We start from the raw sequence: 17,604 nt of genomic DNA on the forward strand, positions 1-17,604 counted from the left end.
ATGGAGTTCAAGACCTGATTGTGGCCATGATGATGGATATTTGATGTGAAGGGATGTTTCTTCACTTGTTCATTCCCTACTGACCAGAAGGTCAGATGCGCTATGAACCTCCTGAGGTCCAGAGCGAAGGACTGGAGGTGACTTGTTACAGGATCATACTCCGATGAGCAGAGGGTTGTAGTGTCATGGGACCAGTTCAGGGAGATGTTCCGAACTCGCTACATTCCAAGGGTTGAGCGAGATAGGTTGGATCAGGAGTTCTTGGAGTTAAGACAGGGTATGAAGTCGGTGATAGAGATCACCCGATGTTTATTGAGAGGGCGATGTTTTTCCATGAGTTTGCTTCTTAGCAGGATCAGATGCCTTGTTATCTGAGCATGCTCAAGACGAACATCAGACCGTTCGTCTCCACTCAATGGTCTGATACTTTTCTAGAGTTACAAGAGGCTGCTAGCGACGTGAGCTGGAGATCGTGCTTCAGTTGAGGGAGCAAAGGCAGGCCCCACGTAGTCACAGCCTGCGTCGAAACGGTTTAGGGTCGCTGACTCTAGGCAGGGGAGTCAGAAGGGTCGCACATGTGGAAAGTGCGGCAAGGTGCATGATGGGGTTTGTCGATCTTCTTTAGGGTGCCACAAGTGTGGCAAGAAGGGCCACATTGCTAGGGATTGTAGGAAGCAGACTCCAGCTTCTGGGGTCAAACTTTGTTACCATTGTGAGCAGGTGGGCCATATGAAGGCCCAGTGTCCCCTACTAGCTACCAGGCCAGCACAGGCTCCAGCGTCGGCTACCTTGAGGATTACTGATGGAAGTCAGGATAGAGCAGAGTCCCCGAGGGCTCAGGGATGTGTGTTCCAACTCAGTGCCAAGGAGGCCAAGACAACACCAGATGCGGTTGCTAGTATGTTTCTATTCCTTATCTCATTAATTATTTTATTGTATGCTCACATGTTTGTACCTATGTTAGGTACGTTTTTAGTGAAAACCTTTCTTGCTCTTGTATTGTTTGACTCGAGGGGCGAGTCGGTCATTTGTCTCTCAATCGTTCAGTAGGGAGTTCGGTTTGCCTTTAGGAGAGCTAGAGTGTCCGTTGCGAGTCTCCATCGCCAACGAACACAGGATTTCTGCTTCTTCATTCTATTAGGGTTGCGTTCTAGAGATCTTTGGGGTATCCTTTTTGATTGACTTGATCTCGATTCCCATGGGGGATGTTTTTGTGATAGTAGGTATTGACTGGCTGAGTTGTTTCGGTGCCATGATCAACTGCGAGGGTCAGCACGTGGTAGTTTGAACCCCAAGTGGGGGAGAACTGGTTATTTACGATGAGGGCACCAGGTTGGGTTTAGGGTTTTCATCGGCAGCCAGGGCTCGACAGTATATTCAACACGGGTGTGCGGGTTATTTGGTGTATGTGGTAGATACATGGGTCAGGGAGCAGGTCTTGGTTTCGGATGTTCCAGTTGTTAGAGATCCAGTTGATGTGTTTTCGGAGGAGTTACTCGAAGTGCCTCTAGAGAGGCAGGTCAAGTTCAGGATCGACCTTGTGCTAGGTGCTTCCCCTATTGCTAAGGCATCGTATCGATTAGCACCGCCTGAGATACAGGAGCTGTCACCTCAGCTACATGAGCTGCTAGGTAAACAATTCATCCGTCCGAGCAGTTCTCTGTGGGAAGCACCGATTCTCTTCGTCAAGAAGATGGATGGTTCACACCGGATGTGCATTGATTACCGAGAGCTGAACAAGTTAACGGTGAAGAACTGTTATCCACTTCCACGGATAGATGATCTTTCGATAAGTTGCAGGGAGCATCTTGGTTCTCCAAGATAGATCTGAGGTATGGGTACCATCAGGTCAGGGTGAGGGAGGAGGATGTAGAGAAGACCGCGTTCTAGACTCATTACAGGCATTACGAATTCTTATTGATGTCGTTTGGGCTCACCAACGCGCCGACAGTATTCATGGATATGTTGAATCGGGTATCCAGACCAATGCTCGATCGCTCAGTTATTGTGTTCATCGATGACATCTTGGTGTATTCCAAGACCAGAGAGCAACATGAGGAGAATCTCTGTGAGTTATTGGGAGTTTTTAGGCGAGAACATCTTTATGCAAAGTTCTCAAAATGTGAGTTTTGTTTGCGAGAGGTTCAGTTCCTTGGACATCTCGTAAACCAGGAGCGGTTTTGGTCAATCCGGCCAAGATCGAGGCAGTGATGCTGTGAGAGGTTCTGAAATCTCCCTCGGATATCAGGAGTTTTTTAGGATTAGCAGTGTTCTACGGGAGATTCATTCAGGACTTCTCCAAGATTGTGGTACCCCTCACTCATCTGACGAGGAAGGGGGTAGATTTCCAGTGGGACTCTGAGTAGCAGATGGCTTTCGAGACTCTATGACAGAGACTTTACGAGGCCCCGGTGTTGAGTCTCCCTAAGGGAGTAGAGGATTTTGTGGTTTTCTGTGATGCGTCCATCACCGGGTTAGGGGCAGTCCTTATGTAGAGAGCACGGATGATAGCCTACTATTCATGGCAACTGAAGTCGCATGAAACGAGATATCCCACATACGATCTTGAGTTGGGAGTGGTGGTGTTCGCCCTCAATATCTGGATACATTACCTATATGGGATCCGATTTACCGTCTACATGGACCACAAGAGCTTGAGACATATCATGGATAAGCCGAACCTGAACATGAGGCAGTGCAGGTGGCTGGATGTAGTCAAGGATTATGACTGCGAGATCGTTTACCATCCTAGTAAAGCAAATGTTGTGATGGACGTCCTGAGCCGCAAGTCGGTTGGATCTTCAGTTCCGTCTTTGTGTATGAGAATATATGTGGATTCTCCACTTGTGAGCTTGATGATGGAAGCTCAGACTGAGGGTGTGCGGCAGGAGAACTGGAAAATTGAGAGGGTCAGGGGCGATATCACTAGATTCGTGCAGGATAGTCATGGATTGTTGACTCGTTGCGGTCGGGTATGGGTTCCTGTGTCTGGTGGGGTCAGGCAGATTGTATTGGAGGAGGCTCATAAGTCTTGTTTTTCTATTCACTCGGGGGCCACCAAGATGTACCGGGATCTAAGGCTAAGCTACTGGTGGCTGTGCATGAAGAAAGAGATCTCCTGGTACGTCGAGAGGTGCTTGACCTGCAGGATGGTCAAGGATGAGAATCGGAGGCCGCATGGCAAGCTGTAGTCTCTGGAGGTGACCATGTGGAAATGGGAGCATATCACGATGAATTTTATTACCAAGTTGTCGAGAACGACAAATGGTTTTGATGCTATATGGGTCACTATGGATCGATTAACCAAGAGCGTCCACTTTCTAGCCATTTGGGAGAGTTTATCGGCTGAGAAGTTGCCCGATGTGTCTATCCTCGAGATCGTTGCTCGTCATGGGGTGCCGGGCTTTATTGTGTTAGAGTGTGATGTTCTGTTCACCTCATGTTTCTCACAAAAGTTCCAAGAGGAACTGGGCATGAAACTGCATTTCAGCAGAACTTAACATCCACAGACCAACAACCATAGTAAGCGGACCATTCAGACCCTTAAGGATATGTTGAGGGTCTGCGTCATTGATTTTGGTGGGAGCTAGGACTCCTACCTACCCCTTGTAGAGCTCTCCTACAACAACAACTTTCACTCCAGCATTGGTGCTCCACCTTTTGAACTGTTGTATGGACGGAGATGCCATACCCCAGTCTGTTGGGGCGAGGTTGGTCACAGGGTTATGGGTCTGACCGAGGTGGTTCTGCAGACTACCGGCATGATCCAATAGATCTGGCAGCGTTTGCAGACTACTCAGAATCGACTGAAGAGTTATGCCGACCGGCGCCGAGTTGGAGTTTCAGGTAGGTGACATGGTGTTGCCGAAGGTCTCACCTTGGTGTTGGGTTTTGTGTACTACAACATCCTATGGTTCACATACAACCCTAAATGCTTTGGATCTATGTTTTCTCTAATTACACATGCAATAATGTTTCCAAATCATTAAGCCTACAACTAGCATACAATTGACATAAACAACATAAAAATGAGTTATATAATTACCTCTTGTTGTAGCTTGTAGTTTTGGCCTTTAAGAACTTAGCACCTCAAGTGTGATACCTCAGATGGTTCACAAACACCATGAACAAAGGAGGACTTTTGAGAGAGAGTATGGAGCACTAAAATTAGGTTATGCTTCTCCAAGAATCATGTTCAACCAATTTTAGGCCAAAGGGGTGTCATATATATATATATATATATATATATATATATATATATATATATATATATATATATATATATATATAATGTAGGAATCCAAGAGTCGTGGGTAAACCCTAATCCATACACTTGGGTTATGATCCATATTTCATGTGGGCTAACTCTTCATGGATACTTACATAAACTTAGCCCATCATGGATCAATAACCCAAACAATATATATATATATATATATATATATATATATATATATGTATATGTATATATATAGCTGATTTACATAATCAGTCCCCGTTAATTTAATTAGTCTCTTTTGATCACTAAATTATTTCCAAATTAATTGTTGATCAATACTAATTAAATAACATGATTTCATATTAATATATTAGAACTTATAATATATTAATAAATCATAAATAACCTCTTCTCAAAACTCCATCCTATCAAATTGCTCTGGTGAAAGCAAAACCAAATGGACCATGCTACTCTCGAGTCAAGTACATACCATATAGTTATGGGCTTAGACACCTAATCCAACAGTCTCTTACTCAGATAAGTCTAATAACTATTATTGCAAGTAAGACTCCATAACCCAACTAGCAATTGTAACTCTTAAAAGCCGTTGTCGAACTCTGACCTAGTCAATGACGCGTAAATTAGATAAGGGATCATATATTACTCCATTATACAAGATATCATATAGACATGTGACATGGATTATAATCATTCTCTCTGTCCATTTGGTGTTTCCCGATTTCCGATTTATGACGACTGACTAATTGAACAAATCAAATCAGTCCAGGCTTGGCCAAACGCTTAGGATGTCATCACTAAATCATAGAGGGGCCCATAGATATCCCTTTTATACCTCTAAAGGTAAAAGGAATGGATAAAATTTGAATCATATGCTTTCTATATTTACTCATCAAATCAAACACAATAATGCATTTTATAACACCAAGGTACTGGCGTGTTTACGCATCATCCATGTGCGACCGATTTGTAAGCTACAACTCACACGTCTCTGTTTTAAGAATATATGGGATATTATCGTCTCACAATCACTCGTGATAAAATCCATAAAGTGATTCATATGAGTGTGGGTTTAATCCAATACTCGAATCTTATTTAAGGAGTACTCATGAACACTGCAGCAAACTTGTGCTATGTCTAAGACACCTAGACAATCTACAGTCAAATTGATGACAGTCTTGTCTCAATACCTACTTCCAAAGTATGATCGACTGTGGATAGTTTGAATAATCTTATTATTCTAGAAGCCAAAACATGCAAAGTGAAACACAAGAATAATCGAATCCAATATGGTCTCAGAACTTATGAATATAAATAAAACACCTTTTATTTAATCACCAAATTGATTACACATCATTCATTGTATAATGTTTCGATTAATCAACTTAATACTTGAATTAAAAGAATAGTTATGCCATGCTCCAAGCATGCACACTACGTTTGCCTATGGTCCTCTCTTTGTGAAATAAATAAATAGACAACATTTCAAGGATGCTCATTTCATAATTCCAAATCCTTATTGTAAATGTAAGAATACCAAATTCTTGCCATTTACTAAAATATGTTAGATTCTAAACTTATATGCAATGATCCTCTTGTAATGACTATGAACAAAAGTCATAGAGACTTGGAAACAAACATTACAAAGTATTCCAATGGAGAGCAATTCCATGGAAACAAAGTCTCACATTCAAAGTACATTCCTTTGAACATCCTTCTTGTATTAAGTTTTCTAATCTTACACAAATTTAAATAGTAACTTCCACTTGTGGAAACATTTCCATACTCCCATTTTGACTATCACTTCGGAACAAGAGTTGCCTCTTTTCAAAATATGTCAATATTGTCCTTCCAAAATTTACAATATACTTCTAACTGTCCATACGCAACCAATCTTTGGTAAACCTCAGATTGTCCTCGATAATTGCTTAACCATTTTAGTCATCTCTTGTTCTAGTCCCTTTCCCCTCTTAATGCCTTAGGCATTTGGAAAATTAGAAAAAATTGATGTTATATCATATGTAATCGATTCTATACCCGAAGCATATAGGATACGATACATAATATCTTACATAAAGATGTGATACTTTACCAATCTCTTGCTATAACATTTCCATATATAGAATTTCCTTATGTCGAATCTTTTCAACATAATATTCATATATATCCTTGACTAAATTTGATTAAAATCTCAATCTAAGCTTTTATATTTGAAATGAAGTATGAATTCCTCTCCCTTAATTATAACAAAACAACTTTTCAAACCCTGCAACTTTACAAATTGAAACTTTTGTTTTCTATAATTAACATTGCTAACTCACAACACTTAACGTAATAATTGTGCTCCCACTAGCATAATAATTACATTCTTATTAGCATAATACTTATGCTCCCACTAGCTTTGAATTGTACCCATAAATCAGCTGGACTTCTAGAAATCAATACTTATTGACTTTCTTACCAAAGTTCAGATTTTTGATATGAGATGCTTTAATAAGACTTTATCTAGACTTCTAAAATTCATACATCTTTCCTTAGATAGCTCACATGTTTGTCTAAATAATTTTAGAACTCACATCCATAAGTCTGAAATGTTAAGACCTTTTTCCATTTCTCACAATTCAAACTATGAAGAGGGATGTCGTAATCATAATTGAATTTGAGAATGCAAATAACACAATTGCTATATGCTTAAAATCTACTTAATGAAAGCGTTTCCTCACAATCATTTTCATGAATTGGAGAGAAACCTTATGATACTTAGATCTTTATGGTGTATGTGTTCCTATCCATGTGAATTTGTCATAACCATAATTACAAGACATGGTTAGTGACAAATCCAAACTCATATGGACTGAACTTGTTCAATCTTAATTTCTTGTCACCTGGCAGTACAAGGGCCTACCATTGCTTCCAAGTTGTTATGTAAACAATTAAGAACTCATAGAACTTACATGAATAGTCAACATTAATTGGAATGGCCACAGAAACAAGAATATGTCAACACAATAGGTTACCAACCTCAAGTCGTGTGCTAGTGATTAACAATAGGTTTACTCTTGATTAGTTCTTGAAACTATTCAAGATCATTAAGACTCCCACTATCCTCTTGAATATAAGATTCTCTTGTCAGGAAACATTCCTTGACAAACAAATATTCAAGAGTTAGTGCAGTTACTTATCAAGACAAACACTTCACACAATTGGCCTTAGTTGGTCTTTGTTTTATCCAAAACATCACAACTTACCAATTTAAAATGTACAAGAGTAGAAAATATTTTACTCTACATTTGATAAGTGTTATAAACCTTTCTTAAGATTATATCACTCAAGGCTCAATCTTGGAGTGTGACTCTAAGATTTGATTTTGGAAGTATGATTCACCTTTTGACTTAACCATTTCAACAATTCATGATTCCTCTTCTAAGCCATACAAATGCACTAAGATGTCCTTATAGTTTCATAATCACTAAGATAATCATAAAACACGATACTCAAGTACTCTCCCTTCTTCTCAGATTGGAGAAACTTTATCTCTCTGCCTAATTTGATTCTTCTTATTCGTTCTGCCATACATTGAAACTTTTCCAATGGTTCAGAATTATACTTAATCTTGTAAGTATAACCATATTTACTAAACTTTAGCAAATCATAATGAATAGTCTTATCTTTCTTTGTGGTGGACCTGATCAATGCACAACCAAGTGTACCTGATCCCCTAGTCCTTCACTTGACTCACATATACATGTGAACAAGGAGTTAGTCTTAATTTCCCAAAGATAAAGGTTCTCATTCATCACACAATACAACTTGCATGATTCCAAGTTTCTATCCAACTAAAACTTGAGTGATGAGAATCTTTCCTTATTTGGTAAATTATGACACTACCACAAACGAAAGAATCAAATCCATTTTCCAATATTGCTATCAATGGAAACATATAAGCAAAAATTTTCACAAATGCCATTGTAAGGAAACTTAAAATAAGATAAATTTCAAAAATTTTCTTTATTTATAAAAATTACGGAAAACTTATCCTTACAATGCAAATACATATGAAAACTTTGTTGTTATCTATTCTTAAGCAATCTATCATAGCTCTTAAGGAGCAGCTCAAAATTCTGATCATCGAACCATGCGCTTGAAATCCATCTCTTCGCGATTAGAATCAACTTACTCTACCTTTAAGCTTTCTTTCATTTCTTCGATTCTACAAAGCATCAAAATTTAATTACATTACATCATGTATTAATAATCTCCAAATAGGAACTTAATAGAGTTAGACAGTGGACTTCACCTGAAGTAGAGTCAAACTTTTTGACTTTACCATCCTTGCGTTCTTTCAGGTAAATATGGCAGCTTCGCAACCAATGCCCCTTCTCTTGGCAATAGAAACATATGGACTCTTTGGGAATGGTACGTGGGACTATCTCATACTTATATTTTCTCTTTACCATTTGGTCAAATGACTTGACCATAGTCGATCCCTTTCCATTAGGAAGATAAAGCTTTTTTGGATTTCCAATGTTACCATTGTCATTGTCCATGGAAGTTTGGGGAGTAGATCTTCCAATCAAATTTTCTTTACCAGTGCGCTAAATCATTACTAATTCAGTAGAAACAAGCAAATAGTTATGATCGATAAGGGTCATGTTGTGATCTGTCATATAGTAGTCCTTAATGAACTCACTATACGACTCAGAGAGTGATTGAAGAACCAAGTCAACAACCAACTTCCTTGAGATATCGACTCCTAATATTCCCAACCTGTCAATGTGTGACTTCATCTCCAAGACATGTGCACACACAAACCTTCCATCTTGGTGTTTGCTAGCCAATAGGGCTTGAGTGAGCTTGAAATTTTCAAGTCTTTGAACTTGTGGTTTAGGGAGAATTATTGGAGGAGGTGGAGGAAGAGAAGTTTCAATACAACACGAAGAAGGGACTAATCTTTCACCTCGATCGTCTTTGTGGCATATCATCTTTATGAAGATAGCTTTTTCCAAAAGGATAAGGTAGACCATAGTTGTCAGAACTAGACATCTAAAAGGGAGAATTTCAAGTTTAGTTGATTTAAGTCCTTAATATAACACACAAATGAAATATTAAGGATATGACCCAACACAATATTTTACAATTCGGAAGAGGGATTCCGTAATCCAAATGCAAAATATTTGAAGGTGGGTAAATGACGATTTACCAATTTCCACCATGAAAAACAAAAATGAATTTCAGGTTTTAAATGAATTGAAATTCCTAAATCTTTTGAGATTCATTGAACTTTTCAATGGCATGTTTAATCGCGATAATGCCCTTTGATATTTGCATATTTAGCCTCATATTAAGTATAGATTTTTATCATTTATTAGCTAATTCATTGCATATCATGGACAAAAGGTACTTAAAAGTGTTTGAATTGTATTTTCAGTCCAAAAGTGAAGCTCGGAAGCAAAAGGAAGCAGGAGAAGCGATTAGGAGCTTGGGAATTGAACAAAGAGAAAACCACCAAAAACAACACCTACTCGGCGAGTAGGGACGACTACTCGGCGAGTCCGATAGAAGATTCGAGAAGATAAAGACTCCGAGACTTATTGTATACGGGAATTAAGAGATGGACTCGGCTAGTCGGCAATGGACTCGACGAGTCGTTTCACATTAATAAAGATAGCTTCTCAGATCGACATTTGACATTCTGGAACCCTTTTGGAGAGAATAGCTGCGATTGAAGAACCAGAAGAACCCTAGAGAATGAAGATACATCCTAGAATCCAATTCCGAAGGAGATTTGAGGAAAATTTTCATCATTCTACTTAATCTTTTGTTTTCCATTATGGCTAGACAATTAGAATTCGTTTATTACCTCAATCATGAGCTAAAACTCTTAAACTTCTGTTTGGGAATACAAAATTGAAACTATGGTTTGATTATTGGTAGGATTAATTCAATGTTGGTGATTTTTGTTAGTTTTAGCTTGCTAAAGAACCTTGTGTGTGAATGATAATTAATTTTCTGTTAATAGGAAGGTAATTAAATAGTATGAACATCTTTTGATTATCAACCTCATATGTTTATGTGACCACTTCATCATATGTTTAGGATTAATGAACATGAAACTAGAATTAATAAGAAAATTAGGTAAATTCATGTGTGAGCTTGTTTGATGACCATCAACAAGAAGTTAACTAAATAACCAAATTAGTTAACTATTGCAAGTCTAAATTAATCCAAATAATTAATCTAGTGAATTTAATTAAATTAGACAACTAATCACTGTTTGAGTTAGTTTGTTCACTAAGGGTTAGTGTAGCGAACGCAAAGCTAATCACTTGAGTCGGTAACCAATAGAAGAATTAATCCATTGCACTATTACCATAATATCAACCATAGGATCAATTGAGTTGAACTAAACAGAAGTCCTTCCCATTATTGAATTTAATTAAATCTTTGCTTTTCTAGCTTTTAGATTAAGTGATAGTTAGTAAGTTTCTAGTCTTGTAAAACTAGAGAAAACCCCTACTAATTAATTAATTTAGATAGAATTAGTTTTTAGTTTTAATTTACCGTTCCCTGTGTTCGATACCCTACTTATTTAGCTATACCACAATTGATAGGTCCACTGCCTTTGTGTGTTTATTTTATAATTAAAAGTAGGTTTATAACTAAGTTGTTTTACACACATCAAGTTTTTGGCGTCGTTGCCGGGGAACGATTCTAAATTAGCATTGAATTCTATTTTTATCGATCCTTTGTGTAAGAATTCTCTTATACAGAGTTAATTCTTAGGTAATCTAGTAATTAGGATAAGTTTTAATAAAAATCCATTTTAATAATCAATTAAAAAGTTTTTCTGTTTTTGCCTTGTACTCGCCGAGTGCACTCGTGACAACTCGGCGAGTCCATCGCTGTTCACAGTTTTAATTTTAATTTTATTATTTTTCTTTTTAGGCGTTTTTTTTGTTTTGTTTACAGTTTTTTCATGACCCGAGGGTCTGATACACCTCTGGTCCCTCCTCTAGAAGACCCGGAATCCGCACTAAGGAGGAGCAAAGGAAAAGCCGTTGGAGAATCCGCTTCTTCAAAGAATTCACAACTAAAGAACCTCAAGTCTGTTTTCAGCAAGAAGAAGAGCAGCAAATCAGGAGCATCCAGTGCCTCTTTAACAATCGAAGACCCAATTAAAGAAGACACCGAGTACGAGACCGAGGAAGAAGAAGAACCTACATACGAGCACGAATCCAACTTTGAAGACGATTTAACTATCATCATGGCTAATATTGATGAAGTCCCCATGGGGGAATGGAAGAAGAGGATGCACGATGACACTGGCCCGGGACTTGTGCAGCCCGCAATTCCTACTACCGCTACTTTCGAACTAAAGGGTCATATCCTCGCTCAACTCAAGGAGATTCCTTTCTATGGAAAAGACCACGAAGATGCCTACAAGCACTTGGATGAAGTAAATGATGTGGCTGACTATTTTAACGTACCAAATGTACCACGCGAGACCTAGCTACTTCGCATGCTTCCAGTCACATTCAAGGGTGCTGCAAAGGATTGGCTCAAGTCACTTCCTCCCGGGTCAGTCACCACATGGGCTAAGATGAAAGAGGAGTTCGTAGACCACTTTTGCCAGCATTCCAAAATAGCGAAGATAAAGAAAGCCATTGCCAACTTCGAGCAACAACCCGGAGAATCTCTTTATGAAGCGTGGGAAAGGTATAAAGGTCTTCTCAGAAATTGCCCACACCATGACCTTAATAGCCAACAAGAGGTCTCCATCTTCTATGATGGAGTCAATGTCACCACACGACAATTGCTCGACTCGCAAGGCCCACTCACAAAGAAGGCACCCCCGGTAATCAAGGAGTTAATTGAAGAGTTCTCTAAGCATTCTAGAGAATACCACAACCCAAGAAATGAAGTAAGTCGGGGGGTAGTGAACTCGGCAAATGATGGCATGGCGGCGATGATGGCTAAGCTCGATAGTTTAGATAGAAGGATGACAAAAATGGATCAAACAATCCATGCTATTCGAGTTGGATGCGAGAAATGTAGAGGGCCTCATGTCACGAAGGATTGTGACTTGGATGAAAATGGAAACAAGAAAGCTCAAGTGTTCTACTCAAGCGGCGATCGATACAATGAATTGGTATTAATTTGGTGACTTAAAGAGATTAATTAAATAAGAGGGTATAAACTGTCAATTGTTTGATAGTTAAACTTTAGACTGTAAATCCATATTGGATAGGGTTGGACGGATTCTAGAAGCTAAAGGATAGCTTAAAATCGTCCAAGGCTATCTAAGGAATGGATTTGGATAGCTTTAAGAGAAGATTATCCAATTAGGGTTTAAGCTGTAACCCTTAAGGAGTCTACAAGTATAAATAAACCCTATGGCAAAGGGAAATCGGCACTTGATCTAAAGTAGAGAAACCCTGGCCGAATTCCCTCTCCTCTCCTCTCTCTCAAATCATCCTCCTTGCTATTTGGTGTTTGTAAGCCATTAGAGGAGTGACAATTGTGACTCTAGAGCTCCAAGACAACAAGATCAAACAAGAGATTCAAAGGTATGATTCTAGATCTGATTTAGTATTGTTCTTATACCTAATTAGTCATTAGAAGTCTTGGATTCAAAGCATGTTTATTTAGAAAGCCTAGATCCAAGCATTAGGGTTTTGCATGCGCACATAGGAAAGTTCTTATGGCTAAAACCCATCAATTTTATCAAAAGGAAGAACCGGTTATGGAAAAGAAAGTCGATTTAGAAGAGATGTTCACTAGATTCATAGATGCGTCCGAACAAAGACACAATGATCATGATGCTACAATACAAGAGACCAGAAATATGCTAAGGAATCAATAGGCATCTATTCTCAACATTGAGAAACAGCTAGGACAATTTGCACATCAAGTGAACGAGAGAAGACCGGGTCAACTTCCAAGTAACACCGAGAATAATCCGAGAATGGAGAATGTGAACACTGTGACTTCCAGGTATGAAGAAATTTTCACACCTGCACAGAAGATCTCCAAGGTGAATACAGAAAAGGCAGAAGAGTCGGCTCCAGCTAAACCCGATCAGACTTGCCGATTCCCTCTAATGGACTCGACGAGTCCATGCGCTGATGACAAAACTGTTATTCTCTTAAGGCCCTACAATCCCCCTTTGCCATTCCCAATCAGAGCCATGCCTGGTGAAAATGTTAGAGCGTATAGAGCTTTCATGGAGCATGTTCAAGCCCTTCAAGTCAATGTTCCATTTGTAGAAACAATCCTTCAAACGCACAAGTATTTTAACTTGCTAAAGGGTCTCTTTGCTGCTAGGAAAGATTTAGCTAAAGCCGCGGAGATAGTATTGAGTGAGCTACCAGAAAAGAAGGGCGATCCGGGGAGCATCATAATTCCTTGCCAATTTGGAAATGTACTTGCTACTCAAGCGTTGACCGATTCGGGTGCAAGTATCAACTTAATGCCCTTCTCTTTCTTCAAGAAGCTGCATTTACCGGAGCCAAGGCCTGTGAATATGAAGATCCATTTCGCGGACAAGACGACTATTAGTCCAAGAGGTGTTTGTGAAGATCTCCTCATTAAGGTGGATAAATTTATATTCCCAGTGGACTTTGTGGTACTTGATATGGAAGAAGACCCCGCAATTCCAATTATTTTGGGGAGATCATTTTTGAACACCGCATGCGCATTGATAGATGTATGCGAGTCCACACTAACGTTGAGGGTAGGAGATGAGTCAGCAGTATTTAAAGCTTTACCAGAGATCAAGCAAGAAGAAGGAAGAAAAGAAGAGATCTCATTCATTGATTTGGATGATGAGATACTACAAAAAGAACTTGCACTCTTGCAAGAAGAAGATCCAAGTAAGTTTTTGCTATCCTCTGGAGGTAATGAAGATGTTGACAAAGACTTGGAGGGGATAGAGAAGCTGCTGAAGGGAACTGAATCAGAGAACACAGTGGGATGTGAGGAATATGATCTGACTCGCCGAGTCGATTTCATGGACTCGATGAGTCCATTCAAAAATCCCAGCAATTTGGACGATTTTGATCTGTTTGTTACCAGCTCTTTGCATGTTCTGGACATGAAGATTTTCCCTAGTTCTTTAGAAGATCAAGCTGCAGAAGGAGGAATGGATGGTGATCTTCAACACGTTCATGTAGCATGCCTCAATACAATAATGCAAAATGATGAGGATAATCCACTTGAAGAGGAGGAAAGCAATGAAGAAGAGGAAAAGTTAAGGGTTAGGAGAGATAATGCTGATCACCCATTCATTACCAAGCATCGAGCCCGAGTTTTCACCAGCCATGAAGTAATTCGATTCAAGGAAAACGAAGTGCAAAAGAGGGTGCGAGAGAATGGGCTAAAGAAGAAGAAAGTGAGGAAAAGGGAAAGCCATGTAGCTGAAGATGATGCTATGAGAAAGAAGAGAGAAGAATTGAGACGGGCTTACAAGAAGAAGATACACGCTTACAAGACGAAGTACAAACCACAAAAGATTAGGCGTGCATTCCTGATGCAGGAAAATGAAAAAACGTAGATGGGAAGGAGTCCAGCTAACGACTACTTAAAAAGAAGCGCTTGGCGGGAGGCAACCCGTTATTAGAGTTTGCTTTCTTTCATCTTTTTCGTTTTAGTTTTGTTTGATTTTTGTTTTTAGGATTTTATTTTTGTCTTCTAAATCATCAAACATGACTGCTTGAGAGTGCGTATGGGCTAAGTGTGGGGTGGAATGAATTTTCTTTTATAAATGAATGGCAAAATGATATAATTTCTGAATTATTTGCAATTGACTCGTTGAGTCTGACCCTGACTCGACGAGTCGATTTTATTTACAAAAATTTTTTTAATAATTAATTTTTACATCTGGTAAAAAACTAGGGTTTTAAACCCAAATGAGATAATATCACTTCATACTCGCCGTGCGCCCCCATTTGCTTTCTCTCTCAAGCACTCATCAAAGTCTTCACTCTTTCTTCAAGATTTTCGAATTTTATCACCAAAGGTACTTAATTTCTTCCTTAATTCTGTTAAAGTCATGATTTTTAGATGATCTAGGGTGTCAATTTCATAGAATACCCGATTTTGATGTTTAGTGAATTTTTAGGGTTTTGATTTAGTATTAATTATGTTGTTTTGGATGGTTATTTATCCTTTAATACATCTTAGAAACATCCATGGACAAAACCCTTGAGAAAAATTCCAGGTTTTATGGTCAAATTTTGAACGACTCGTCAACTAACTCGCGCAGTTCATACGACTCGCCGAGTCGTTCATGGACTCGACGAGTCCAGTCGGGGACCCAGCTGTAATCTGTTTTAATGATTTTCTGTGTTTTCTGGGTTATGTGTTCTTTGTTTTTCAGGGACAATGTTTCGCAGAGGACAAAGCTCGAGTGGACACCAAGGAGATTTTCCTTGGTTGAATTTTCCTCGAATTGAATCGGCTTCAACAATGACAAGATGGAAGAAGAAGTTGGATGAGGTCAGGAAGAAGGAGATTTATGTACCCAATAGGGTTGATTGGGATTGGTTGCAGAATGTCCGGTATGAAGAAGAGTTGGCGCTCTACCTTTTGAAGGAATTTACGTACGAGGGGGAGACAATGATTTGTGATGGATGGAGCCGGGTTTTTAGAATTCAAGAACCGGTATATCGGGAACTTTGCTGGGAATTTTTCTCCACGGTGTCTTTCCGAGGAGGAGATGATTGCTACCACCCCGCGAGTTTTAGTTTTTGCCTTGGGGGCGAGTTCCATCAATGTTCGGTCATTGATTTAGCATGCCGATTGGGGATTTACGATCGACCATTGGTTACTACTGCTATCTTTCGTGCCTTCTTGGAACAATCTCATAAGGTTTTCCCCAATGGTGTTACGAGTACGGGTTGGTGGAACACAATCGCCAACAAATTATACATTCCGAAGTCGGCCCAAGAAGGAAGTATTAGGTCACCCACACACCGTCTCATTCACCGCCTTATCTCCACCACCATCAATCAAAGGAAGGATGACGACAAGGTGTCCAACCTTGATGTCTTTTATCTTTGGAGCATCATCACGCCCGACACCTTTTGCAATATTCCATGGTGTTTGGCTTCTTATTTGTCGGAGGGTGCGGTCAAGGATCGCAAAACCTCCAAAATTAATGGTGGCATGTTCGTGACCCGGCTAGCCAACTCATTTGGGTTGATGACCCACGGTGCATGGAACTTGATGACAATGATTCCTACCCCTTCCATTAATCCTATTCTTTTTCGGAGGGCACGAATTATTGAGGATTATGGAGGTGGTCATTATGCTATCCCGCATGATGATCCCGTGGTTGGTCCCGAGGCACCGGGAAGGAGGGTTAGATCGCGACGTGAGCGGGACGTGGAGGAGGAACCGCCGGTGATTCCGGTGGATAATGAAGAAGTACCAATGGATTGGTACAATGTTGAGATGAGGCGGTTGAAAGATCAAATGGCGAGGGGTATCAATTTTAGCAATGAATCCCGTGTGTGGCTTTTTGACCATTTCCATATTCCGCGCACTGAACATACTACTTGACCACTTGTTCTTCCCGATCAATTCCTGAAGATTTTACATTATTTTTCTTGCATATTTGCAGCTGCCCACATGTGATTTGATGCCCTAGACGTGGATAAGTTGTTTCCATGTCTAAACTCAATTGAAGATGGAGTTGAAGAATAGAGATATCGACCTAGCGACTGCTACCCCAGGGAAGTTTGTTCTAATTCTCTCTACATTTCATGTTTTTATATTTCATGCATAACATGCAATGAGGACATTAAATAAATTAAGTGTGGGGTAGGGGGTTGATGTCGTCTTAGTAAATGTAGAATCTTAATTTAGGTTAATTTTTAAAATTACTGCATACCAAAAATGTGACTTAGGGATTAATTTAGAAAATTTTGGTAAAAAGTAATTAGGATTTCATGTTAGAGTTATGTTGACGATTGCATGAAGACCCAAATGTTTAGTTGAACCTATATACGTTCTAGTGCATTTGTGGCTTCCTTATTCCAGTGAAATCATGGGACAAAAACACGACCTCGCTCAGCCCGAAGGATGCAATATGTTTAGCATTGTGTACCAGAAATGTATCCAGGAAAATTATTATCGCTAGCCAATAAAGGTTGGAGTTGAGTGTCCCTGCTTAAGCATGTAGGGTTTTGAGTGAAAAGAGTGAGGTGCATGTAAAAGAGAGAGAGAGAGAGAGAGAGAGAATTGCAAGAAAAGTTTGAAGAATTTTGGAGCAACTAAAGTGAAGATCAAAAGATCAAAATTCCAAGAGTTCAAAAATTGAAGATACCAAAAATCAAACAACAAAGTGGTGAATTCAAAGAAATCAA

General features: G+C 39.3%; 1 non-coding gene across 1 annotated transcript; it reads right to left on the reverse strand.

The window, feature by feature from the left end:
* Positions 1 to 11,885: 11,885 nt before the first annotated feature.
* LOC111904887 (small nucleolar RNA R71) lies at positions 11,886 to 11,992 on the reverse strand. The gene has a single exon (XR_002854660.1). It is a non-coding gene; the product is annotated as a small nucleolar RNA R71 (small nucleolar RNA).
* Positions 11,993 to 17,604: the final 5,612 nt, after the last annotated feature.

This window comes from Lactuca sativa, chromosome 7 (genome assembly GCF_002870075.4).
Source record: "Lactuca sativa cultivar Salinas chromosome 7, Lsat_Salinas_v11, whole genome shotgun sequence".
NCBI classification, from domain to species: domain Eukaryota; kingdom Viridiplantae; phylum Streptophyta; class Magnoliopsida; order Asterales; family Asteraceae; genus Lactuca; species Lactuca sativa.